This window comes from Spermophilus citellus (genome assembly GCF_964194105.1).
Source record: "Spermophilus citellus genome assembly, chromosome: 14".
In the NCBI taxonomy this organism is placed as follows: domain Eukaryota; kingdom Metazoa; phylum Chordata; class Mammalia; order Rodentia; family Sciuridae; genus Spermophilus; species Spermophilus citellus.
In genome coordinates this window covers 105,850,291-105,876,457 of record NC_138194.1, presented here as the reverse complement: position 1 = coordinate 105,876,457, position 26,167 = coordinate 105,850,291, and the positions used below count along the sequence as shown (strand labels likewise).

Here is a 26,167-nt window from a genome sequence, read left to right as displayed (position 1 = left end):
CCCTGGAGGCATGACCCACGAGAGTCCCCAACCTGGGTCTCTCTCAATCTGCTCTGAGAAGGGAGCTCTGTCCCTCCATGTGGAGTGACCCAACACTCCCAGGAATGGGGCTCTCCTGGGTTGGTCCTGAGGGGGAAGCAGTCTCCTCACTTTCAAAAAGGCGGCATTAAAGATGGCGGCGAGGCCCCACCCCTGATTGACTATGCCTCCTTTGGCCAAGCACAGCAACCCTGGCAACCGCCCCAGGCAGCTCTGAGGAGACGGGAACCCAGGGCTACTTAGAGACTTGACCCACGAGGCTCCCCAGGCCTGGCATATCCCTCAGGCTGCAGTAAGGATGAGGTTGTCCTGCAGTGTCCCTAGAATGTGACCCACGAGGGTCCCCAAACCAGGCGTCTCCTTCAGGCTGCTCTGAGGAGAATGGAACCCCAGGCATCCCTAGAGACACGACTCACAAAAGTACCTAAGCCAAGAGTCCACTGAGACTGCTCTGAAGAGAAGGGAGTTCCGTGAGTCCCTGGAGGCATGACCCATGAGAGTCCCCAACCTGGGAACTCAATCCGTTCTGAGAAGGGAGCTCTGGCCCTCCCTGTGGAGTGAGCCAACACTCCAAGGACTGGGGCTCTCCTGGATTGGTCCTGAGGGGGAAGCCAGCCCCTCACTCTCAAGGAGGCGGCCTTAAAGATGGCGCTGAGGCCCCGCCCCTGGTTGGCCACGCCCCCTTCCCCTGCACACAGCAACCCTGGCGTCTGCCCCAGGCTGCTCTGAGGAGAAGGGAACCCCCAGCCTAATTAGAGACATGACCCACGAGGCTCCCCAGGCCTGGCATCTCCCTCAGGCTGCTGTAAAAATGAGGGAGCCCCCCAGTGTCCCTAGAATGTGACCCAAAATGGTCCCCACACCAGGCACCTACCTCAGGCTGCTCTGAGGAGAACAGAACCCCGGGCATCCCTAGAGACATGACCCAAGAGGGTGCCCGCACCAGGCATCTCCCTCAGGCCACTCTGAGTTAAAGGGAACCCCAGGCACCCCTAGAGACATGGCCCACGAGGGTCCCCACACCAAGTGTCTCTCTCAGGCTGCTGAGGAGAAGGGAACCCCAGGCATCCCTAGAGACACGACTCACGAAAGTCCCTAAGCCAAGAATCAACACTGAGGCTGCTCTGAGGAGAAGGGAGCTCCGTGAGCCCCTGGAGGCATGACCCACGAGAGTCCGCAACCTGGGTGTCTCTCTCAATCTGCTCTGAGAAGGAAGCTCTGCCACTCCCTGTGGAGTGACCCAACACTCTGAGGACTGGTGCTCTCCCAGGTTGGTCAGCTCCTCACTCTCAAGGAGGCAGTATTAAAGATGGTGGCAAGGCCCTGCCCCTTATTGACCACACCCCTTTGGCCATGCGCGGTGCAGGAGCTCCTCCCAGCTCAGAGGCGGGGCCTCTCCTGGCTTCCTGGTGAATGTCTGCACCTTCTTCCACCCTCAGCAGTTAATGAATAAAATATGTTCCCACTGCTCTAATTAGGTCTGGCTGTGGCACCTGAGGAGTGGAATCTCAGAAGAGGAGAAATGGAGTCCAGGAGACCCCCTCGCTGCACTCCACCAGGCCAAGTGCTGCAGCAGCCTGAGACAGGCAGGCAGAGGCACAAAGGGAGGCAGCTACAGGGAGTCTAGACCCTCAGCCCAAGGGCAGAGGCCAGAAACAGACCACCTCAGAGGCTTCTGGGATGTGTAGTCTTTGAGACAGAGTGACTTAGGCAGGGACTGCTCCAATTCAGAATCAGGGGTTTTAAGAAAATATGTTAATTCCCAGCCCAGGGTGACCACTGTAGGAGGGTAGAAGAACCTGAGCTCAGACCAAATTCCCAGTAGCCTATGAGCATTCTAGATCATTCAGTCTGTCTTGCCTGCCCAGCTCTCACCATGGATGCCTCTGGGAGCTTCAGGCTACACAGATTCAGGGTTCTCAGGGTTTCTGGACAGTGTAGTCTGGTGCTCTGCTCACACAGTCTTTGCCCTTCGGGACCATGGAAGCTGTGTGCCATGTGCTGGCCCAGACACCCTGGAGAACCCTGGCAGTAGACTCTGGTGTTCTACCCGTGCAGCCCTCACCCCAGAAGCCTAGGGGTTGCAAGTAGCACATTCACCCTCATACCATCAGGATTCTGGGTAGTGCAGTCTTGTATTCCACATTGCAGGCCAGCTGCAGAGGCCAGCTGCAGAGGCCAGCTGCAGGCTACTCAGGCACCCCTAGTGATTCTGAACAGTGTAGCCTGGCATTCTGCCCACTCATCCCTCACTTCAGAGGTCTATGGGGGCTTCAAGTAGCACATTCAACCTCCAGTCTTCTACCATGCAGCACCCTCTGCAGAGGTCTCTAGAAATTGCAGGCTACACAGTCACTCAGGCATCCCTAGGGATTCTAGACACTGTAGTCTGGTGTTCTGCCCATGCAGCATTACTACAGTGGATTCTGGGAGCTGCAATCCCCCAAGGATCCTGGGTATTATAGCCTGGTGCTATGTTCAACTGTACAGTGACTACTTAGAGCTCGGAGCCTCCAGGAATTCTGAGTATTGTAGTCAGTTCTACTCAGTCAGCTCTGACCACAGAGGTCTCTGAGAGCTGTGGGCCATGATTATTCTGGGTAGTGCAATCCATCCTACCTAAGTGGACTTCACCCCCATCACAGCTCTGGGATCTGTGTAGCACAAGCCTACATAGACACCCCTGAGGAGTCTGTGTAGTGCAATACAAAGCTTGCCCCTGCAGTACTCAAAAGGTAGGTGTCTGGGAGCTGCAGGCCCCCAGGGATTCTGGGTAGTATAGTATTGCCCTCTACCTAAATAGCCCTCACTGTGGAAGCCTCTGAGAGTTCCAGGCCACATGGACACGGGGCACCTCCAAGAATTCTAGGTAGTGTAGTTCAGCTCCCTACCCTGCAGTCCTCACTATTGCAGATCCTGGGAACTGTGATCCCCGCTGAGGATTCTGGATAAGGTAGTCCAGTGTTTTGCCTATATGCCCCTACTGCAAGGGCCATGAGAACTGAAGGCCACATGCTTGTCTTGGTACTGAAGACCTCACTGTGGAAGCCTCCTGGAATTATAGGCAGCACATTCACCAGTGTGTCCCCAGGAATTGTAGGTAGTGTAGTCTGACCTGCATAATGCACAGCTCTCACTTGGGAGGCCTCAGGGAGTTGCAGGCTGCATACTATTGGGCAACACACCCCACCAAGGATTCTGGATACTGTAGTTAAGCTCTCAGCCCAACAGTTCTCACAACAGAGGATCCTGAGAGCTACTGGCACCGAGATTTGTGGGTAATTTAGTCCTGTGTTTTTCCTACTCACTGCAGAAAATTCTGAAACTAAAGTTCCCCCTTAGGATTGTGGGTGATGCAGTTCAGTGGTTTGCCCCTCACCACAGAGGATTCTGGAAACTGCAGTCCCTGAGGGTTCTAATAATGCAGTCTAGTGTTTGGCCTGCACAGTCCTGCTGAGGATCACAGGAGCTGAAGACCCCATGCTTTCCCTGGGACCCTGGAGATTCTAGGAAGTGAGCTCTACCAACAAAACTATCACCATCAAATCCTCTGGGACTTACAGGGTTACAGGGTATGTAGGCATCCCCAGATATTCTGAGCATTGAAGTCTGGTATTCTGCCCTTACAATTCTCATCCCCACAGGCTCCTGGGTAGAGCAAGCACCCAAAAGTAATTGACAGCATAGTTTGATTTTTTGTCAGTACAGCCCTCTCTGCAGAGGTCTCTGAAAGCTGCAGGTCCCCAAGAATTATGGGTAGCATAGTCTGTCATTTGACCCATGCTGCCCTCCCTGCAGAAGGCTCTGGTAACTGCAATGAGGATTCTACAGTTACCCAGGATTCTGGGGAGTACAATCCATCATAATCTTTGCATCTCTCACCCTAGAGGCTCCTGAGAGCTTCTTGCTGCATTTTCATGAGCCCTTACCCTCAGGCCCCAGTGAGATTCCAGGCACTGGGCCCTCCCTGCACCATCTTGAGGGGGCATTTGTGTCCTCAGACACTCAAGACATACAAAATACATTGACATACCATGATAATGAGCAGCCAAAGCCTCAGTAAGAAATACTGTTGTAAAATAAGTTCTGCTAAAATATTACCTGAGAAAGTAAAGAACATGGCAGAACTTACTTCTCAGCCCATCAGGCAGTGCACAGGAAGCTTCTTCCTCATGTTTTCCTCACATGGACCTCAGTCATCCTGAATCCACAGTGGAGTCTCCATGGGTAGGTGCCAAGGAGAAGGAAGCTCTGGTCCTCACCACAGACATATCCACCAGGCATCCCTAGTCCATGGTATCTTTCCAGTGTCTCCCCAGGATTAAAAAAAAAAGAAAAAAAAAAAACCTCTGGTCTACACCTTAGATAGAGCCTCTAGGAGTCCCTAGATGTGGCATCTCTCAGGTGGGTCCCCAGGAGAAGGAAGTTTGATTAGGGCACAGAACACAGCCCCCAAAAGCAGTTGATCAGAGAAAGTTGTTCTGAGTGCCCCCTGCTGGCCACTGTGGGCAGTGCAGGATGCTGGGTGTTCACTGTTCAGAGCTGCACCCCCTTGTGCTAGGCACAATGAAGCTCTTAAATTCATAGTTCTGACTATTCCAGATCATGATTTTGGAAATTGAAAAGAAATAGAGCCTACCTCCTATGTCTTGATCAGAATGGATGGAGATAGCAAGCAGCAAAGTACATGGCCCATAGACAAAATTTCATTGATTTCCTATATTTCAGCCATCATGTAGGGGAAACAGTGAAATATATAAACTGGAATAAGAAACATTTTAAAGCATTAATATTTAAAATAGAGACCCCAAATTTAAAGTACTTACGTGTAAGTATTAAAGTACAATCATACTTCAGAAAATCTTGAAATGTTTATAAAGAAATCAAATGAAATATAAATAAAAACAGAGATAGTCTTTGTTCAGGTCTCAATATAATTAAGATGAAACTACCTCAAACCTGATCTAAAGATTCAGTGCATTCCAGAAATTCCCAACACACTCTTTTTAAACCTAGACTAGACAGCACTGACTTCAAAAGGACACACACTTCAAGAAGCCACACATATGGATGCCAGAACCTATCAAAATACTCTCTAGATTTTCATTTAAAATGGGAAACTGTAAAACTCTAGAAGATGTGCATGACCACATGTTTCATGATGAGGTTCTAAATACAACCCACCCCCAAAATCCATGAAAGCTATGGATATGGCTCAGTGGTTAAGCACCCTGGGTTCAATCCCTGCTATCAAACAAACAAACAATAACAACAAGAAATCCATGAAAGAAAAACCTGATAATGTGGACTGTATTAAATTCCTCTGTAAAAAAAAATCATATTAAGGAAATGAAAAGACAAGTCAAACACTGGGGGAATCTTTGGAAAGTATATGTCTAAAACAAACTTGTGTACAAAATATAGTAAGACACTCAACAATAAGACAACATAATGGGTAAAGATATGAACAGACAACTCACAAGAAAGATACAAGATGGTAAAGAAGCATAGAAATGATTCTTAGTATCATCTGTCATGAGGAAAGCACAAACTAAGACCCCAAGTGCACTACACACCTACCGAGCTGCTAGGTCTTTAGTAAGTGTAGTATCAACCATGAGGATGATGAACAGCCACAGGCACTCTTGTGCATTGCTGGAAGAGCACACAACAGTTCAACACTATCAAAAAACTGGGCATTTTCCCTAAAGTTAGACATGGTTTCACCACATAGTCCTAAAAATATAGACAACAGCCTCAAAAATGTATATCTAGATAACAGCACACCATTATATATAGTAGTTCTATTCACAATGCCCCAATACCTTAAGCAATCAGGATGTGCTTCAATGGGTGAACAAATAGCATAACTGCTATGAATCCATGCCATGGAGGCCCTGGTGTCTCTGAGCTCCCCCAGATCTCTACTCTGGACTTCCTTTATCTTTGCACACCTCACAGGGGGAAAAGTGAATTCTGAATAGAAACACCTGTATATGCAGCTGATAAACTCAGGCTCAGTATGCAGTTGCCGCCTATGGAAAGAGATTAAAAAGTTCTGGATGTGGGTGGTAAACTCAGAAAAATGCAAGCACAACAACCCAGGCCTACATCTTTGTTCATAGGAGCTTCCTGGGGAACAACAGACAAACATGGAGGCAACTCCAGGGTCCCCACAGAACCACATCTAGGGGAGAACCTGGAGATGGCTGTCATTAGGGCCCCTATGTCTCACCTCTGATTAGCTTAGAGGACATTATGCTACAGCTTCATACCTCCATCCCAACTTTTAATTTCATCTCTTTCCCAGGTTGCAAATGCATCCTGAGCTTGGATTCTGTTGATTGATTAGCTTGTTTAATGTTGCGAAGAGAGCTATTCCACTACCTAGTCCTGATGCACAACCTCTGAAATTCACTGTTCTGGTTATTCAACATACATTTGCATATTTTAGCTGAAATAGAGCCCATCATCCCATGTTTTGATCTAAAAGGGTGGTTTAGCAGTTGTTGGGGTTTGCACACTCTGCCATCTGAGCAACTTTCTCTGTGCCCAGAGGCTGCAGAGGTGTTATCTGTTGTTCCAATTAACTTTTCCCTTCATTTTCATTGAGCCATAGTGGCCCTGAGGTTAGCAACTGTAGCTCCAACCCACCGAAATCCTACAGGTCTCCTCCGGGTGAGCAGAGTGTCCTGCCTCCCAGGGACTGGTGGCAGCTCTGTGGGAGTGGAGCAGAACAGATGAGCGCCTCCTTGGGCTGGGGAGCCTGGAGGAGAAAGGGCAGAGCCGTGGTGCGCGGATGCCAGGCCCACAGTTTCCACTGCAGGATAAACCAAGCACCTTTCAGAAACCTACAACCTAGCTTCTGTCCGCAGGTACCTCCTATGGGTGACACAAACAGAGGACATTTTTGGCAGCAGAGCATGGAGACCCGGAACCCCTGAAGCCACACCTGGGAAGGGCTAGTGCCCTCCAGGCTCCATAAAGTCAATCCAGGGCGCTGGAGTGGGAGAAAGGACTGCGTTCCAGGTCATGATTTCTGCGTTCCAGGTCGTGATTTCTAAGCTGCACCCTGGCCCAAGCCTGCATGGTTTGGCCATGTGACTTAACAACTCTGAGCTGTAGTTTCCCACCTGCGCCAGGCGGTGGCAGTGCTGTCCTGGCTCCCACCAGATGGGCAGCGAGGAGCTGGTGCTTTCAGGGTTGGAAAGCGCTCTGGGGCTCTAGCATGCTCCCCTCTCCATAGCTCTGTATTCAGCTTGTAATCACGCTTCAAGTCACTGCAGCCATAACGTAATTCCACATAGGTACTTACCCATACTTCAATGTAACCCACGTTGTTTGGAGAACCATGCAGTCAATGCCCTCATTTGTGGGGCTGGGGTGTGGCTCAGTGACTGAACACTTGCCTCATATATGTGAGGCCCTGGGTTCAATCCTCAGCACATAAAAAGAAAATAAAAATAAAAATAAATGCCCTCATTTGCTATTCCCCCTTTCAAGACTTAAACCTTTCTTTCAAGTTTTGGATCTGAGATTTCTCAGTGTCCGATGCAAGTGGGTTTGGTTTTTCCTTCATCTAAGACAGGGCCCTGCAATATGGTGGGGCCAGAAGCTGATAGGCATGATGTGGTGTTTACACATGATATTGAGGCTGGGACAAAGTTATGTCTAGGAATAGTGACTGAGCCTATGTAAGAAGTTTTGAGAACTGTTGAGTAAACACCCAGGCCCTGCCTCTCTGATCTTGAGTCTGAATTATCCAATTAACAGGTGGAATGGGAGCTACTTCTACATAGCATACATGAAAGCAATTCACAGGAAAAAGGCAGAAAGGAAGGCTGCAGAAGGGATCTTACACTTGGCTGGACTCTGGGCACTGCTCTGACCTGTGGCCCTTCCCCATGGGGCAATAAGCCCCACCTACTTACTGCCAGGAGGTTCCCTGTCCTACAGACACCAGGTTGTCCTCATCTTGGACACAAGAGTTTTCCACCAAGGCCTTCTGGATTTCAGCAGAAGTTCAGTGTCTAAGCCCAATGGATGCTACTGCAAAGAGCAGGCAGCTGCAAAAAGGGGATGTGAAAGGCTGGCCAAGGGGAAGTAAATGCAGGTTTGTCCTTGCACAGAAATGGGCTTTCTGTGAAATGGACTTTCAGTGGGCACACTTTGTGCAATAAAGTGGCTAACTCTGAGATAAACAAGATTGATAAGCATTTAGCCAAACTAACCAAAATGAAAAGAGAGAAGACTTACATAAATAAAATTAGAGATGAAAAAGAGGAAATCACAGACATTACAGAAATTCAGCAGAACATTACGGACTATATTGAAAACTTATATTGCAATAAATTGGAAAACCTAGAAGAAATAGACACATACAACCTGCTAAAACTGAATCAAGAGGACATAGAAAACCTAAACAGACCAATAACTAGGAATGATATATAGAAATCATAAAAAATGCCTTCCAAAAACCAAAACCCTGGGACCAGATGGATTCTCAGCTGATTTCTACCAGACCTTTAAAGAAGAACTAAAGCCAATACTCCTCAAATTAATCCATGAAATAGAAAGGAATGGAGCACTTCCAAATTCATTCTATGAAGCTAGTATCACTCTCATATCAAAACCAGATGAGGACACATCAAGTAAAGAACACTGCAGACCACTATCATTGATTAACTTAGACTTTTAAAACAATATACCTAATAAAATATTATCAAATCATGTTCAACAACATACTAAGAGGATTGTACCTCATGATCAACTTGGTTTTATACCAGAGATGCAAAGATGGTTTAATATACACAGATCAATAAATGTAATTCATCACATAAGTTGAATTAAGGGCAAAAATCATTTAGTCATCTTGATAGGTACAGAGAGAGCCTTTGATAAAATTCAGCACAAAATTTGACAAAATAAAAGCAATGAAAAAACTAGGGATAGAAGGAACCTACCTCAATACCCTAAAGGGTATATATGAAAAAACCTAAAGCCAACCCCACAGTAAACAGGAGAAAACTGAAAGCATTTCCTTTAAAATCAATAACAAGACAACGATGTCCACTTTCACCACTCCTGTTTAATATAATTCTAGGCAGAACAATTAGGCAAGAGAAGGAAATAAAGGGATTAAAAGTAGGAAAGAAAGGAGTCAAATTATCACTGTTGGCAGATGATTTGGTCCTATACTTAGAATATCAAAAAAAAAAAAAAAAAAAACACCACCAAAAGACTATCAGGGCTAATAAGCAAGTTTGTCAAAGTAGCAAGTTACAGAATCAACATAAAAAATCAGTAGCTTTCCTATACATCAATAATTAATCTGCAGAGAAAGTAATCAAGAAAACTATTCCATTCTCAATAGCCTCAAAGAAAATAAAATGCCTGGGAATAAATCTAACCAAGGAGGTGAAAGATCTCTACAATGAAATCTATAGAACATAGAATAAAGAAATTGAAGATGACTCAAGAAGATGTAAATACCTCCCATGTTCATGGACACAAACATGAGCTTTCAGGGCTGGGGATGTGGCTCAAGTGGTAGCGCGCTCGTCTGGCATGCGTGCGGCCCAGGTTCGATCCTCAGCACCACATACCAACAAAGATGTTGTGTCCGCCGAGAACTAAAAAATAAATATTAAAAATTCTCTTGGGCTGGGGATGTGGCTCAAGCTGTAGCGCGCTCGTCTGGCATGTGTGCGGCCCGGGTTCGATCCTCAGCACCACATACAAACAAAGATGTTGTGTCCGCCTATAACTAAAAAATAAATATTAAAAATTCTCTAAAAAAAAAATTCTTTCTCTCTCTCTCTCTCTCTCTCTCTCTCTCTCTCTCTCTCCTCTCCCACTCTCTCTTTAAAAAAAAAAAAAAAAAAAGAGCATGTCCCTTCATGCCCTCTCCAGGTCCCACCTCCCAGCACCTTCAGCAACATGGAAGGTCCTTAACCCCTGTCCTTTTGCTTTTCATTTAATGATTTATTAAATAATTGCTCATGGTGATCACCTGAAACTTCTGTGATTAGCTCATTTTTTTGGAACTTGTACTCTCCCACAAGTTTAATCAACTTCTGTGATTAGCTCATTGGAACTAATCCTCCCAAATCCTCAATCCTCCCCAAACTTGTGGGAGGGCACAAGTTCCAATGAGCTAATCACAGAGTTGGTTCCACTGCACCCAGCCATCCAGGGCCACCCAGAAATCATAGATCATGGTTCTCCTCCCTGGCTGCAAATAGACACACTGCTTCATAGATTGAAGGATCAGGAGGTTAGTGCCAGGAAACTGGGTCAAAGACCTTTTTTTTTTTTTTTTTTTTTTTTGGTACCAGAGATTGAACCCAGGGACACTTAACCACTGAGCTCCATCCCCGTACCTTTATTTACTTATTTATTTATTCAACTATTTTATTTTTAGATAAGGTCTTCCTAAGTTCCTTTAGGGTATCAATAAGTTGTTCAGGATGGCTTTGAATTTGTATTCCCCCTGCCTCACCCTCCCCAAGGCACTAGATTAACAGGCATCCAACACTGTGCCTTGCCCGTATTTCTTATTATGACTCACCAACACACATAAAGAAATAAATGGCATATATATATATATATACTTTTCAACTTGAAAAAGAACTTGAATACACACTGCACTAGCAAACATGAAAAGATGCTTAAGGTCTCATTAATTATGGTCATGTAAGTTAAAGTCACAGTGAAATTTCCTCACTCCTGTTAATATAACCATTTTCAAAATACTTTAAAATAGCAAGCATTGGTAAGAATGAAGACAAATGTGTAACCTGTGTGTGAAATAATTGCAGTTTCATCAAAAAGTTAAAATTAGAATTATTAGAATTATCATAGTACTCAAGTCTGTTCCTAGGTTTTTACACCAAAGAACTGGAAGAAGATATTCAAAGCAAAATGTGTATGTGTTCTTTCCATCTGTTTAAGTCATGAAAATGAGGAGTAGGCTCATAAAGAGTTCCAGGAAGAAAAATGTGGATCTGAGTAAAAAATTATAATAGTTATGGTGTTTCATCCCCCATTAAAAAAAAAAAAAAGAAACTGTCAGCTCTTTTCACGGAGCACAGAAGCCCTGTGATTCTTGCTCTCATAGAACACCAGTTAGGTGGGTCTCCATATACACCACAGCAGTCCTGTATGCTCCTATCTCTCCACGTGGACATGTGCAACTCTGCAATTGTTCACATTTTAGATATCAAGTTTCTTGGACCTGCCAGTAGACATGATCAACCTTAAGAATCCTTCCATCAGAAAACTCCAGTTTTCTGGATATAGAATTCAACAGTATTGCACATCTATCCATCGATAGAACCCCAGTCATCTGTCTGTACAATTGGTGCCCAGAAGCCCTGCATTTCCTGCTATCATTATCCCAGTTGCCTGGCTTTGAATATGGACAGAATAGCCCTGGCATTGTGGATCTCCAAATAGATTCCAGCAGCCATGGTCATTCTGAGACCATGACCATTATAGACCACTAGCAATGGAAATTCTGGACAGTATGATTTCCTGACCACATAGAATCCCATTCTCCTGTTCCTGATGTACAGCCCATCAGTACTGTGTGTCCACCCATCATGGAAACCAAGTTGCCTGGCTTTTCTACAGCAGCCCATCAGTCCTTCACATCCTGCCATCATAAGAACCCATTTCCCTAGCTGTCCACAAAGAGCAGAGCAAGTTTGTAAGTCCTGACATCACAGATCCCCAATTTTCTGTGACTTCCATGTAAATTCAAGAAGCCCTACAATTTCTGCCATCATAGAAACCCAATTATCTCCCCTTGAACATACATACCAGCAGCCCCAGGAATCCTGTCATTAGAGAAACCCATTTTCTCTGCTCTCCACATTAAAACCAGCAGCCTGGCAATTCCTGCCATCACACAACCAAGTTAACTTGCTATCCAAGCAGAACCCAGCAGTACTGTGAGGCATACCATAAATTCCCCTTGGTTACACGTGGAGTTCATCAGCTCTGTCAATCCTGCCATCATACAGCCCGGTAACCCAGTGAATTCTGCCATCCTACAACACCAGTTTCCTGCCTCTCCATGTGGACACCAGCAGCCCTTGGATTTGATATCATGGAAACACAACTTTCTGTGTCTCCATGAGGATTGCAGCAGCCCTGTGTGTACTGCTGTCATAGACAACAGTTCCATCTTTCTATCTAGAAGACAGTAGTCCTAGTTGTCCAGTCATCAATAGAATCCCAGTTCCCTTACTACCAGAGTCCAGCAGCACTGTGAGTCCTACCATCACAGAACCACACTTCCCTGATGTTTCTCATAAATCTGGGAGCACTTCAAGTCTTATCAACAGAACATCAGCTTCCTTGTTCGCCATATAAAAAAGCAGCAGCTCTGGGAGTCCAGACATCATTGACTCACTATTCCATTGCTTACCACTCAGAGCCATCAGTTCTGAACATCCTGCCATCACAGGCTGCAGATCCCTTTGCTACACAATGAGTCCCTCCAGCTAATTACAGCCCTGACCTCTAAGACGCAGGCTCCGGAGCAGCGCAGACCCCTCTGCATTAAGGATGCAACCACCGCCTGCCCGGTCAGAGGGAGCTGTCACTCTCCACCTGACTTTCACCTTAGGACCTTGGCGCCCAGTCAGAGTTCCGAAGGCGGCCATGGACGGCGCGTTCCAGGGCGCCCCTCTCCCCCCCACGCCCCCACCCCCGCCGCGCCGCTATATCCGCAGCGCCGTATAGCAGCGGCAGTAGCCTCCGCGCCCCGCCGCCCCGCGGTCCCCCAGCACGCCCCAATCCCGCCTTCCGCGCCCGCCCTCTCGCTCTCTGACGCCACCGCAAGTCGGGAGCCTGCGCTCACCTGGGCGGAGGCAATCACGATGGACAGCAGACCCACAGTAGCGTCCAGGTGAGCTAATGGTGTGCACGGGAGGACCAGCGGAAGAGAGAAGGAAGCGCGCCCGCACTGGGCTGCCTGCCATTGCGCTTGGGCTCCGTCTAGCCCCCTGAGCCTCAAGGGCGGGGTCTCTTTCCAGGTCGCGATCTGCGCAGTTGCGCAGCTGGAGCTGAGATTCCAGGGTGAGCGGCCCCAAGCCTTTGTTGCTCACCCAAGTGGACTCCCAGGAAAGATAAAGCCAAGGCTGCCCGGTGTCCTTGCAGCGGGAGGTTCCATAGAAAGGAATCGACTTGAGTGAGTCGGTAGACCATGGAGTCGGCTCCTTTAGGTGGTGCTGCTTGCTGCAGACAGTGCCCTCCTGTGAGCCCAAGCAGAGGCACACTAGAAACCACTCACTGAGCTTAAGCAAAGTCCAACCCATTAACTGTTGAGCATGAGTTAAGGCTCCAGTGTAACAGTATCGCATCTCAGTGTCATAGGAACTTAATAACCTGTGTTTGCCAAGTACAAGTCCTCCCTAGTAACTTATTACTATGTGGTATTTTATAGAAGTTGACTGTGCTACTATTCTCATTGTTAAAACAGAGAAATGAGTTTTTAAATTATTTAGAAGTGAGATAATTATGGAGGTCTGTGTTAGTAATGATATGATACTTGGTTTCACATATCATCACCTAAAGGCCTCCAGAGCAGCCTCCTGTTTTGTTTGGTAATTTTAGCAGGCCCCCTGTCTTGCAGAGTGATGCCAGTGTGGTGAGTTTTCTAACACTCATCCTTGAACCTCTCCATGCCAGACAGCACTTATCTGGTCCTATAGCCCTGTGCAGTCACAGCCACACCTTCCACCTGAACATCTTTAGCAACCTCTTCAGCTTCAAGAGCTCAACCCTGAACTATTACTTTCTTAATTTCTCATTATGACAAACTTTTTACTCTCACCCTCCATGTGAAAATTATGTGGTTTTTCTTTTTTGCCACAAAATGTTACCAGGATTCTACTAAAGTAACTTGAAAGTTTAAATCATATCTTTCTCCATTTAAAAACATGTGGTGAAGGGCTGGGGTTGTGGCTCAGTGGTAGAGTGCTTGCCTAGCACGCATGAGGCACTGGGTTCTATCCTCAGCACCACCTTAAAATAAAATAAAGATGTTGTGTCCACCTAAAACTGAAATAATTATAATAAAATGTAAATAAATAAATAAAAACATGTGGTGAGCCAGTGCTGTAGGGCATACATATAATCCCAGCTACTTGGGAAGCTGAGGCAGGAGGAGTCCTGGAAAGTTCAAGGCCAACCTGGGCAAACTAGCCATCCCTTGTGTCTCAAAATAACAATAACATAAAGGGCAAGGAGAGACAGAGATCTTGCCTAGTGGCAGAGCACTTGCCAAACATGCAGGAGCCCCTGGGTTCAATCCCTAGTACTGCAAAAATAATAGCAAAAACAACATAATGGACTGGGGTGGCAGCTCTGTGGTAGATCACTTGCTTTGCATGCATGAGGAACTGAGTTTGAATCTCAGCAGCACATAAAAATAAGTAAATAAATAAAGATATTGTGTCCATCTGAAGCCAGATTTAAAGATAGGTAGTGTACTTAGGTAAAATTGAAAATGAAGGCCATGTTGAGAATGGAGTCAGGGAAAAGCAGAACAACTCTTGGAATGTTAATGTCCCCAAGGCCCAGAGCCCATCCCAAAGAAATGTTAATGAAACAGCTCCCAGCAAAAATGGAGATGCTAATCCAAAAGTCCTTCCTGCCCAGATTACTCCTTTGGCCCACCTGTGCCCCATCCTATATTCCATCACTGAAAGATAACAGAACAAAGGACAGGAATGGGGGAAAGCTGGATGAAGACCTTAGCTATAGAAAGGGGGAACACATTCACCCTTCCATGGATTCCACCTCTTGGGTCCCCTTATTCCTCCAGGGAGGGGAGAAGTCTTTTCTGCTGTCCTTTAATAAAGCCTCTACTTTCCACTCTAAACTTGCCTCAGCGTGCTTCTCTGGTGTTATACTTCAACATTGGGGAAGCAAGGACTCTTCACTGGTAAAACAGCGGTAACACATCTACAACTAAAAAATAAAAATAAAAAAAAAAAAAACAACATAGTGACACCTTTACCAATTCTTAAAGCCTCTATTGATGTCAGTATAACTTACAGACATTTGGCCACCATAGATGGGAGATCAATATGACAACAATAGTTCCAAGGTCATCATCCACACCACCTTGTATCTCAGACAAACTCAAAACAACCATCAAAAGTATAATCCAGAAGCCCCTATGGAACAAGAAGCTCTTTCAGAGGGTGAAAACTTTTCATGGTATAATACATTATTTGCCTTTTTATTATCATCATTTCATATTTGTATAGCAGAATTTGACCAGAGACTACTAGACTTACATTAACCCAAGAAACTGAATGCAGAAGCAAATTTCAAGAATCTGGTATTTTATCATGCTAGAATTTAAAATATTTGCAAAAGAGTAAAACAATACTGCTCTTCTCACTTTTTTTGATTATTATTTATAACAATTTTATGTTAACTTGTAATGCATTTATAAGCGTGTGTGTGTGTGTGTGTGTGTGTGTGTGTGTGTGTGTTGTGGTACTGAGGTGTGAGCCCAGGGATGTGGACCACTGAGCTACATCCCCAGCCCTCTGTTTTATTTTGAAACAGGGTCTGGCTAAGTGTCCCAGGCTCTCCTCAAACTTTTGATCCACTTGTCTCAACTTCCCACGTCCCTAGGATTTATGAATGTGTGCCAATGTGCAATTAGTAAATTACTAATTGTGATAAGCAGAATAATGGTCTTTCAAAGATATATACATGTTTCATCTGTGGGAAATTTTCAATATGTTATCTTAAGTGACAAAAGGGATTTTGTAGATATGATTAAGAATCTTTTGCTGGGCTTGGTGGTGCACATCTGTAATCCCATGGAGCTGAGGTTTATCTTGGGAGCTAGACATCAAGAGATTGCTGCCTGGCATACCTTCATTTTAGCCCTGTGAAACCCATCTTAGACTTCTTACTACAGGAGCTAGATAATAATTTTTTGTCACTTAAGTCATTATCTGTGGCAATATCCTTGAGCAGCCATAGGGAATTGACACAGTAACTCAAACTTTAATAAATTTTAATTCCCAAAACAATAAAAACTAATTGATGTCATCTTATGATAAAGGCTCTTTGTGATGAATAATGTTTAATAATGAATAAAAATGGGATTGTGCTCTGTTGCACAGAATTTGTCTCAAATTCAAGACCTCTCAAGTGATCCTCCTGCCTCAGCCTCTCTGCCTTTGACACAAAAAATTTAAGAACCACTCCTCTAAATGAATCCTGTGTCATTATGACTTGCCACCTCTCTTTTAACTTTGGTTCTTGCTGCTCTGAGTGCCTAGAATGTCCTTGCCTTAATTAAAACCCTCACCATTGTTTAAGGTCCATCTTACTGTGTACCTCATCATCACTCCAGCCAGAAGGCTCCCTCAGTCCTGTTTTCTGACATTCCATGAGGAGGTAACCATCTCTGCAAATCCTGCTCTCCACAATTCAAGGTCCCTGGCTCTCTACATAGACCCCAGCTATACTGCCATGATAAAATCCCAGGTTCTGGATGCTCCACAAAAAAGCCAAGATTCCCAGTGAGTACTGCTGTCATTGACTCTAATTTGCTAGCTCATCATGTAAAGCCCAGCATCACTGTGAGTCCTACCATCAAGAGAACCCCAGTTCCATTTTTCTAAACATAGAGTTCAGAGGAACTGACTGCCCTGCTGATACCGCTGAAGCCAGATTTAAAGATAGGTAGTTAGTGTAGTTACATAAATCAGGTCTAATATGGAGTAAGATAAAGAAAATTGAGGCCATTATCAAAAACTGGAGTCCAAGAAACCAGAGCAGCATTTGGGGAAATTGAAATGTTAATGTCCCCATGGCCTGCCTGGAACTCATTCTAAGGAACTGTTAATGAAACAGCTCCCAGCAAACAGGGAAGTGCTAATCAAACCACCCCAGGCCCTTCCTGCCCAGATAACTCCTCCAGTCATCTATCTCCCACATTTTGGCCTTCCTACCTACATTCTATCACTGCAGGATAAAGGGAAACAAAGGACAAAAATGTGGGAAGACTAAAAGAAGACCTTAGCTATAAAAAAGGGAAGACCTCCCCCATCATGGATTCTCTTTTTCATCCTGGAGGAAGTCTTTTCTGAAATCCTTTAATAAAGCCTTCCACTTTCCACTGTACACTTGCCTTGGCATGCTTCTCTGGTGTTACACTTCAACGTTCGGGGAAGCAAGGACTTGTCACCAGTAAACAGCTGTAACACTGCCAGTTATCAGTGACAAGTCCTGCTTCCCCACATGTTGAAGTTTTAACATTAGAGAAGCACACCAAAGCAAGCATATGACCAGGGTTTATTTTAAAGGGGGTAACAGCGAGGGAGAAGGGGGCCATAGCTGGGATCCTGGTATCCCAAGAGATGAGGTGTTCTGCCCTTTTTATATGTTCTAGAATTCCTTTGTTCTTCTGCCTTTTCCCCCTGATCTTTCTCCTTCCTGCCTAGTGACTAGACCCAGGAATGCCCAGTGGGATGGCCAAAAGTTGGAAAACTGGTGGGCTGAAGGGGGAAGGGCAGGGCAGAGTAGCCAAGGACACTTGAACAAACTTATAGCTCCCTATAGTAGGGGAAAATCTTGGGACAGGTTACCTTGGCAATGGGTTGGAGCAGGGGCAGGTTCTTGATAAGATCCCTCAAGGGACAATATCCAACTGCCCATACTCACTCAAATTGGCCTCCTCGATCTGACCTGACTCAATTTACCTATCTTCACTGACTGCCTGTCTAATTCTGGCTTCACTGCTACCAGAGAAACCCACTTACCTGTCTCTCTTGTCGACCCCAGGAGACCAGGAATTCTTCCATAAATAGAACCTCAGCTTCAATGCTTTTCACACAAATATTAGCAGGACAGATAGTCCAACCTCCTAGAATTGCAGTCCCCTGTGGGTTTTTTGTTGTTGCTGTTATTGGTTTGGTGATGCGGGTTGAACTCAGGGGCACTCGACCACTGAGCCACATCCCCAGCCCCCCTTCTTTTTGTATTTTAAATATCTTTAATAATGTATACATATGTATAAACTAATACAATGACTCTCCTGTGAACTTTAATACTAATATGATAGTCAAAAGTACTGAGAGTCCTGTCATCATATAACCCCAGTTTCTTGTGATTTCCATGTAAATTCCACCAGACTAGATTTTCCTGGAAACATTAAAAAAAAAAATAGTTCACTTCCTATATCCATGGAGAACAGCAGTCCTGAGAGTCATGTCATCATAGAAACCAAGTTCCCTTGCTCTCCATATACTGGAGTGAGTTCTGACACGATAGAACCCCATTTCCATGTCTCCAAGTAAAGTCAAGAAAACATTGGAGGCCAGTTTATCAAACCTGTGTTCCCTGGCTTTCCACATATCTCATAGCAGCTCTGGTGTTTATGCTATCATAGAAAACAGTTTATTTTCTCTACATAAAGATCAGTTGTCCTGCTGTCATAGAACACCTGTTTTCCATCTCTCATTGTAGAGTCCAGGAGCCCTGTGCATCGTGCCATAAACAGAAAACCTGTTTTATTGTTGTTTTGGTTTTTCATGTACAGCTCAGACAGGATGGGAATTCTACTATCAATTTAATTTCATCCCATTGTTCTCTGCATGGACCACAGTAGCACTTTGAGTACTGTCAACATAAAATCAAGATCTCTCAATTTTCACCAAGAGGCCCAAAAAAATGTGAATCCTGTCATAATATAACCCCATTTACCTAGGATACATAAATCTCAACAACTTTGTAAGTTTCACCATTATAGTGTCAAATCTCAAGTTATGTCATAATAGAACCTCAAATCCCTGACACTCCACAAAGAGTCCTGCAGCATGGAAATTCCTGTCATCAGTACTCCAGTTCCTTGATTAGCCAAATATGATCATGAAGACTTGGAATCCCTGCTATTTTATTTCTCCTGTTCTCTGGCTAACCATGAAAAACCTAACATTTCTATAAGTTTTGTCATAGAATTTGTCATTTTTTACTCTCCACAGAGATTCAAGTAGCTTTGGGTGTCCTGTCATCAAAGAAACCCAGTTCTATGACTCCACATTTTTTGAGGCAATTTGGATATTAGGAAATCATAGATTGCAATTGACCAGGCCTCCTTGGAGAGCCATGCAGTCCTTGGAGTCAGCCTTAATTTAAACCCTGTTGCCTGGATTTACAAATAAAGTCCAGCAGCCTTCAAACACCTATCATTGAAAGAATTCCCCATGCAAAGACACTTCGCCAGGAGAATTCCAATTTTATTGCAAAAAGCTGTGTGCTTATATAGAACTAAAGGGGAGATGGTAGGGCTTAGATAAATGGCAGGCCACCTGTTTATTGGCAAGTTCTTCCAGATATCAGCTCTGGAGCCCAGGAATTAGCTCTCATTGGGGCTAAGGTTCCCCGCCAGCGAGATTTGAAATTGGCACCGGTGGGAGAGTTCACAAGGGCGGGAACTTTTCGTGCCACTGCAGAAAAGAAGAAGGTAGGAAGAAGAAGTCCTTAGGTGCCGTGTTGGGGTTTTTTCTCTGGGGTACAGCTGCCATTTATACTTTTCCCAACAATCATCATAAACCCTATTTCCCTGACTCTCAAAGTAGAATCTGGCAGTCTTGCGTGTCTTGCCATCCTATAATGCCAGTTACCTGTCTCCATATGTAGACCCAGCAACAATAATCACATTGCCAACAAAAGAAATTCAGATCCCTGGCTGGCCACTACAGAGTTTAGAAGCCCAGGGGTACCAACCATCACAGAAACTCATTTTTCTTTCTGCACAGACAGCTGAGCATCTCCGTGTGTTATGACATGAGAGAAACCCAGTTCCCTAGCTTTGGACACACAGTAAATCCATCAGTCATTTGACTTCTACCAAAATTAAACCCTATTTCACTTGCTTTTCACATGGAGACCAGCATACCTTTATAACTGCTATCATAAGACACTACTTATCTGGATCTCCAAATAAAGTGCAGGAGACCTGGGGATCCTTAGAAAATACAACACCACTTTTCTGACTCTCTTTGTAGATACCAGCAGCTTTGCTTTCCTCCCATCATAGAAACTGGTTCCTTTTTTTACACATAGAGGTCAGCAGATCTATGAATCCTGCCATAATGGAAAGCCAGTTATATGGCTCCCATAGACACAAGATGATATGGTAGGTTTTTCATCATAAATCCCAAGAACCATAGGAAGATCTCAACAGTTCTGGGAATTCTAACATATTATAAACAGTTAACTATGTTCTACATTTTGCTCACCAGGCTTGTGTATCCTACCATCATATAAGATGAGTTATATGGTTTTTCATAGAGTTCAGGAGCCAGTGAAACTCAATAATAGAAACCCTATTCTGTGGTTATGCACATATAGCCAGTATCTCTGAGAGTGGTACCATCAATAGAGCCTAAATTCCCCAGGTTACCATGTAGAGTACAGTACTGCTATGAGTCTTGGTATCATAGAAATCAGTTCACTGACTCTAACTCTAATCCTAACCCCTGACCCTAACAATCTTACCTTAAACCTAACCCTGCAGTTAGCATTAAAATTGTTGAGCTATATTACCTATAATTCTTAGGGTAGTAGTTCCTTGGATTCTATGTAGCTAGGTGGCAGTTTTGAATATTGCATTGTCCCCAGTCTTATGGTCCTTGAACCTTTCAGGTGTTCCTGAAATGAGTGGTGAAATTGCTAGACTACATTACCCACCATCCCACATGGACATGTTTTCCAGAATCTCTGCAGTGTTCAAAGTGTGAGACTACCTTACCCATAATCTTTACTTAGGAATTTCCCCAGATCCTCTACATTGAGAAGGTAAATCCAAGAAATACATTGCCCACAATTGTAAGGGTTAAGACCCTTCAAGTGTCCATCAGTGAGCAGTCAAATTGTACTAATTTGACTGCTCACTGATGAACAGTTTTTTAATGCACAATTTTCCTAGTAATCCATACAGTCATCTGGCAAATTACAAGATAACATTCACCACAATACTTAGTGAAGTAGCTCCCAGAATCCTCCACAGTAAGAGGGCAATTCCAAGGACTACAAAACCCACAATGCTATGACACTGAATGCTCCTAAGTTTTCCTGCTATGTGATAAATTGCAAATATTCATTACCCACAATCCTACATGGACAAATTTCCCAGAATTCTCTGAGGTAAGTAGGCAAATTTGGGGATTATATTACCCACAGTTCTTAGGGAGGAAGTTTCCATAATCCTCTACAGCAAGAGGGAAATTCCAATGACTAACTTGCCAACAATTGTAAGGGGCAGAAACTGCCATGGTTGCCCATCAGTGACCAGTCAAATTGAATTATTGTGCCCATGATCCTTTGTGAATAAGTTTTTAAGGAATCATTGCAGTTTACAGTCAAAACTTGGGACTACATTATCCACATTCCTGGGAAGTTCCCAGGATCCTCAACAGTGAGGGGCATTCCACGGACTACATTTTCCACAATCCCAAGGGGTAGTAAGCACCAAAATTATCTAATGGGCAGTCAAATAGGACTACAGTGCCCACAATAATTTTTAACAAGTTTCCCAGGAATCCCTGAAGCAAGCAAATAAATTTGGAAATGTATTACCTCCAATTCTAAAGATGTAGGAAGGTCCCAGAATACCCCATGTTGAGTGGTTAAACCCAGGACTAAATTAACCATAATTTAGTTATCCATAATTATCTATAACTTTCTAAAAAGAAAGACTCCAAAGTTCCTCATTGTGAGGCCAATTTACCCACAATCCTACTATGGGCAGAAATTCTTAAGATTCCCTAAGTGATCAGGTAAAACGTGGGACTACATTACGTACAATCCTAATGGGAGAAAGTTTCCAACATCCTCTGACATAAGTGGTAAACCCAGAAATGTATCATGTACAGACTAAGGTTTAGGAACTCCTAATTCCCTACTGTGGGCCAGCTAAACCAGGGATTACACTATCCACAATCCCAAGAAAAAAGGGAAGCTCCCTGTATTGCCAATGCTTATCAAGGAAAAATGGGGGCATGTTATTCATAAATCTTGGAACTGTATTACCTAAGGCAAAAATGCTCCAGGAACCCCTTGGCCTGTGGTAAACCTGACTCTGTATTTAAATCTTTATGGGGGGAGGAATCTCCCAGAATCCCCCAGTGAGTGATAAACCCAAGACTGCATTACCCACAATCCTCACTGGGAGAGTAACAAGTCCACAGGAAAGAAAGCTTCTACAAGTACCCTACTGTGTAATATGTGGGACTACATGACCCACAATTCTATGGCACAGGAAGTTCCCAGAATTCTTTGAATGGAGAGGGCAAATCATGGGACTACATTATCCAAAATCCTCAGGGAGGAGGCTCCCAGAATACTCAGCAGTGGGCAGGAAATTTTGACTACATTACCCATAATCCTCGTTTGAGACCCTACTGCTATCAGGGAAAAACCTGAGACATTACCAGTAATACTAAAATGCAGGAAGTGGGATACTGGGAACTTCCTCCATTTTAGGATTATGGGTAATGGTGTCCCCCTCCCCCTCCGAAGTGGTTGTCTAGAAATATAATACCCATAATTATATGGGCTCAAAGCACCCAGGATTCCCCAAAGTGAGCAGTAAATCTGAAATTACATTACTAATAATTCTTAGGGGAAGAGTCTCCCAGGACAGCCATCAGTGAGCAAGCAAATAATGGAACTTTAATTTCCAGAATTCTATGAAGACGCATTTTCCAGGATCTCTTACAGTAAGCAGGCAAAACTTGGGATTACATATCCCAATAAAACTAAAGGGTAAGATGGCTTCCAGAATACCCAGCAGTGAGCAAACAAATATTGGAACTACACTACCCATAATCCTTAGCAGAGGAAGTTCTCAGGATTTCTCCATGAAGAAGACAAATTATGAGACTACATTACCCACAATTCAAATAGGGAGAAAGCTCCCACAATTCCCCACTGATAGTATAAATTATGTGACTACATTACCCACAATTCTGAGGGGGAGGAAGTTCCCAGAATTCCCCAAAGTGAGTGGCACACTCCTGACTACTTTTCACCCATCATCCTCAGGGAAGGAGGAACCCAAAATAACAAGTGGCGAGTGGAGAAATACTGGGACTATGTTACCCATAATACTAAAGGGGAGGAAGTTTCCAAGATCCTTTGCACAAAGAGGACAAATCATGGGACTATATTACCCACAATTCTATGGGTGGAATTCCCAGAGCTGCCCAAAGTGGTATGTTCTTTACTACTTCACCCACGGTCCTTATGGAAAAAGGCTCACAGAATACCCAGTGGTGAACAGCAAATGTTGATACTATGTCATTCATGATTCTAAAGAGGGGAAGTTCCCAGAATTCTTTGCTCAGAGAGGCTAAATCATGGGACTACAATACCCACAAGTCCACAGGAAAGGAAGCTTCCACAAGTCACCACAAGCTTCCGCAAGACTGTGTAATACGTGGTACTACATGACCCACAATTCTATGGCTCAGGAAATTCCCAGAATTCTTTATGTGGAGAGGGCAAATCATGAAACTACATTACCCAAAATCCTCAGGGAGGAGACTCCCAGAATACCCAGCAATGGGCAGGCAATTTGTACTATATTACCCATAATCCTAGGAGGGAGGAATTTCCCAAGATCCTCTGCACAGAGCCAATAAATCATGAAACTACATTACCCACAACTCTAACAGGGGAGGAATCTCCCACAAGTCTCCACAGTTTGAATAAAACATGGGATTATATTACCCACAATTCCATGTGAATTGGTAGGAGGAATTACCCAGAATTCCTCAACCTGAGCCATACACCTGTTAATACTTCACCCACAATATTTGGGGAGAGCCTCCCACAATACCAAGCTAAGAGCAGGAAATATTGGGACTACATTATCCATAATCCTAAAGGGAAGAAGTTCCCAGGATCTCCAGAGTCAGTGGTTAAACCTGGGCCTATACTACCCATGGTCTTTAGTGGCAGAAATTCAAGAGTACCTCTTGGTTTTGTAAATCTCACTAACCTTTGCCCTGTGGCTAATTTTTGCCTAGCCCTACCCCTACCCCTAAAATTACTCAGAATCCTCAGGGTATAAGGGCAAGCATGTACGTTCAGCTTTCATGGGTCTCTTGGCAGAGGTGTGTGGGTAAGATCAAGGACTACATCACCCATAATTCTTAGGGTGAGGAAGCGCCCAGAAACTCCCAAGGAGAGTCAGAAAAACCCAAACCCTAACTCTATTCTTGTTGTAATGTAGTTCAGCATTTTGCTAGCTGTTCATGGGAGCTCCTGGGGCTTCATCTTCCTTAGGATTGTAGGTCATTTAGTCCAGACTTTTCCCCACTCATGGGAAGAGGTGGAAATAATTCTCCTAAGAGTTTCTGACCCTGAGGACTGTGGGTAATGTAGTCCAGCATTTTGTCAGTTTGCTCCTGTGAGGTGACCCCCCCATAGATTGTGGGTAATGTAGTCCAGTATTGGTTCTCTCTGCAGAACCAATACTGAACTATATTACCCACAATCTGCCCCATTAGGATTGTAATGAAGTCCCTGTATTTTCTGGCTCAGAGGGGTTGATTCTGTGCACTTCTACCTCCCCCTCCATGGATTATAAATAATGTTGTTCAGCATTTTGCCTGCCTGGGGGGTGGAGAAAGGGGACTCTTGAGAACTTCTGCAACAGAGGGCTGAAGGCACTGTAGTGCAACATTGTGCTGGCTCCTATGGGGGAATCTGGGAGCCTCTGCCACTTCAGGATTGTGAATAATTTAGTCACATGTTTTACCAGCTCACGTGAGGCATGGGAATCCTGTGATTTCTGTCCCCCAGGATTGTGGGTAATGTAGTCCCACGTTACAGCTCATGGTGAAGGAATTCCTATGAACCTCCCATTCCCACCTCCACCCCAAGCATTGTGGGTAATGTAGGCTAGTGTTTTGCTGGTTCTCTGTGGGGGATCCTAAGAGCTTCTTCCTCCTTAGGACTGTGGGTAATGTAGTCCCACCCTTTGCTAGTTCATAGTGGGGAGCACTCCTGTAAGCTGCTACTGCCCCCTGAGAATTATGGGTAATGTAGTCCAGTGTTTTTCCCACATACACCTCTGTCAGATGTCTATGTAAGCACAGTTATCACCACAGTGGCTTCTGGGAATTATCAGACAAATAACTCAACTGTGTGCAAACTTACCCAGAATAAATATAAACAATGAAGCAACATTAGCCTTTGCCCTCAGGCACTAGTGAGTCCCCTGTACTGGGAACCCCAGGCCTCCCCTGCACTGCCCTGAGTTTGTGCCTCAATTTCTCCTTTTAGTGTGCTGGGTTTTCTCCCATAAAATATACCTTCTCCCCATAAAATATACTATGACAGTGAGCACTCAAAGCCTCACAAGGAATACTTTCATAAAATTAAGTCCCACCAAAATATTACCTACAAAAGTAAAAACAAGGCAGAGCTTCTTTCTCAGTGCCTGGGATAGTGGACAAAGAGGCTTTTCCTCATTCTTCCCCCACCTTTTCCTCTGATAGACTTCAGTTATCCCCAAATCACTGTGCCATCCACATGTAGATGCCAAGGGGAAAAAAAATCTCATGGTACACACGGTCCCTAGGTGTCCCCAGCCAAGGCATCTCCCTGTGAGGGTATCAAGGAAGCTCTGTCACAACAGTCATTGCTCCAAGGTGCCTTTAGCCTGCACCCATGGTCCCTTCCTGGGTGGGTTCCCAGTTTTGGGTTAGAGTTACTTCACTGTGGACATGGGCACCAGGTGTCCTCAGCTACAGCATTTCCCTGTGTGGGTCCCAAGGAGAAGGAAGCTTTTGTCACCACACTCATAGCCCAAGGTGTCCACAGCAATGGTCTCCCCTGGTGGACCACAAGGGTGAGGGTTACAGCAAGTCTTGAAGGTTTGGGTTACCTCACTGTGGACATAGACCCCAGGTACCCCCAGCCATGGAATTTCGCCAGGTAAGTCCTGAGAAGAAAGTTTGCTGTGGGAATAGGACATCCATCCCTGGCAGTCATATGATTCAAGGGGATTAGAAAAAGTCACTCTGACAACCCTCTTCTGGCCATTGTGGGCAGTTGAGGATAATCAGTGCTC

The 26,167-nt window shown here is 44.7% G+C and overlaps 1 long non-coding RNA gene across 2 annotated transcripts in view; it reads right to left on the bottom strand.

Annotated features, from left to right (window-relative positions):
• Positions 1-22,777, bottom strand: part of LOC308633162 — a 28,235-nt gene extending 5,458 nt beyond the window's left edge. For both annotated transcript variants that reach the window (XR_014018720.1, XR_014018721.1), the window contains exon 1: positions 22,696-22,777. This is a non-coding gene — a long non-coding RNA (uncharacterized lncRNA). The remainder of the gene's footprint in view (positions 1-22,695) is intronic.
• Positions 22,778-26,167: the final 3,390 nt, after the last annotated feature.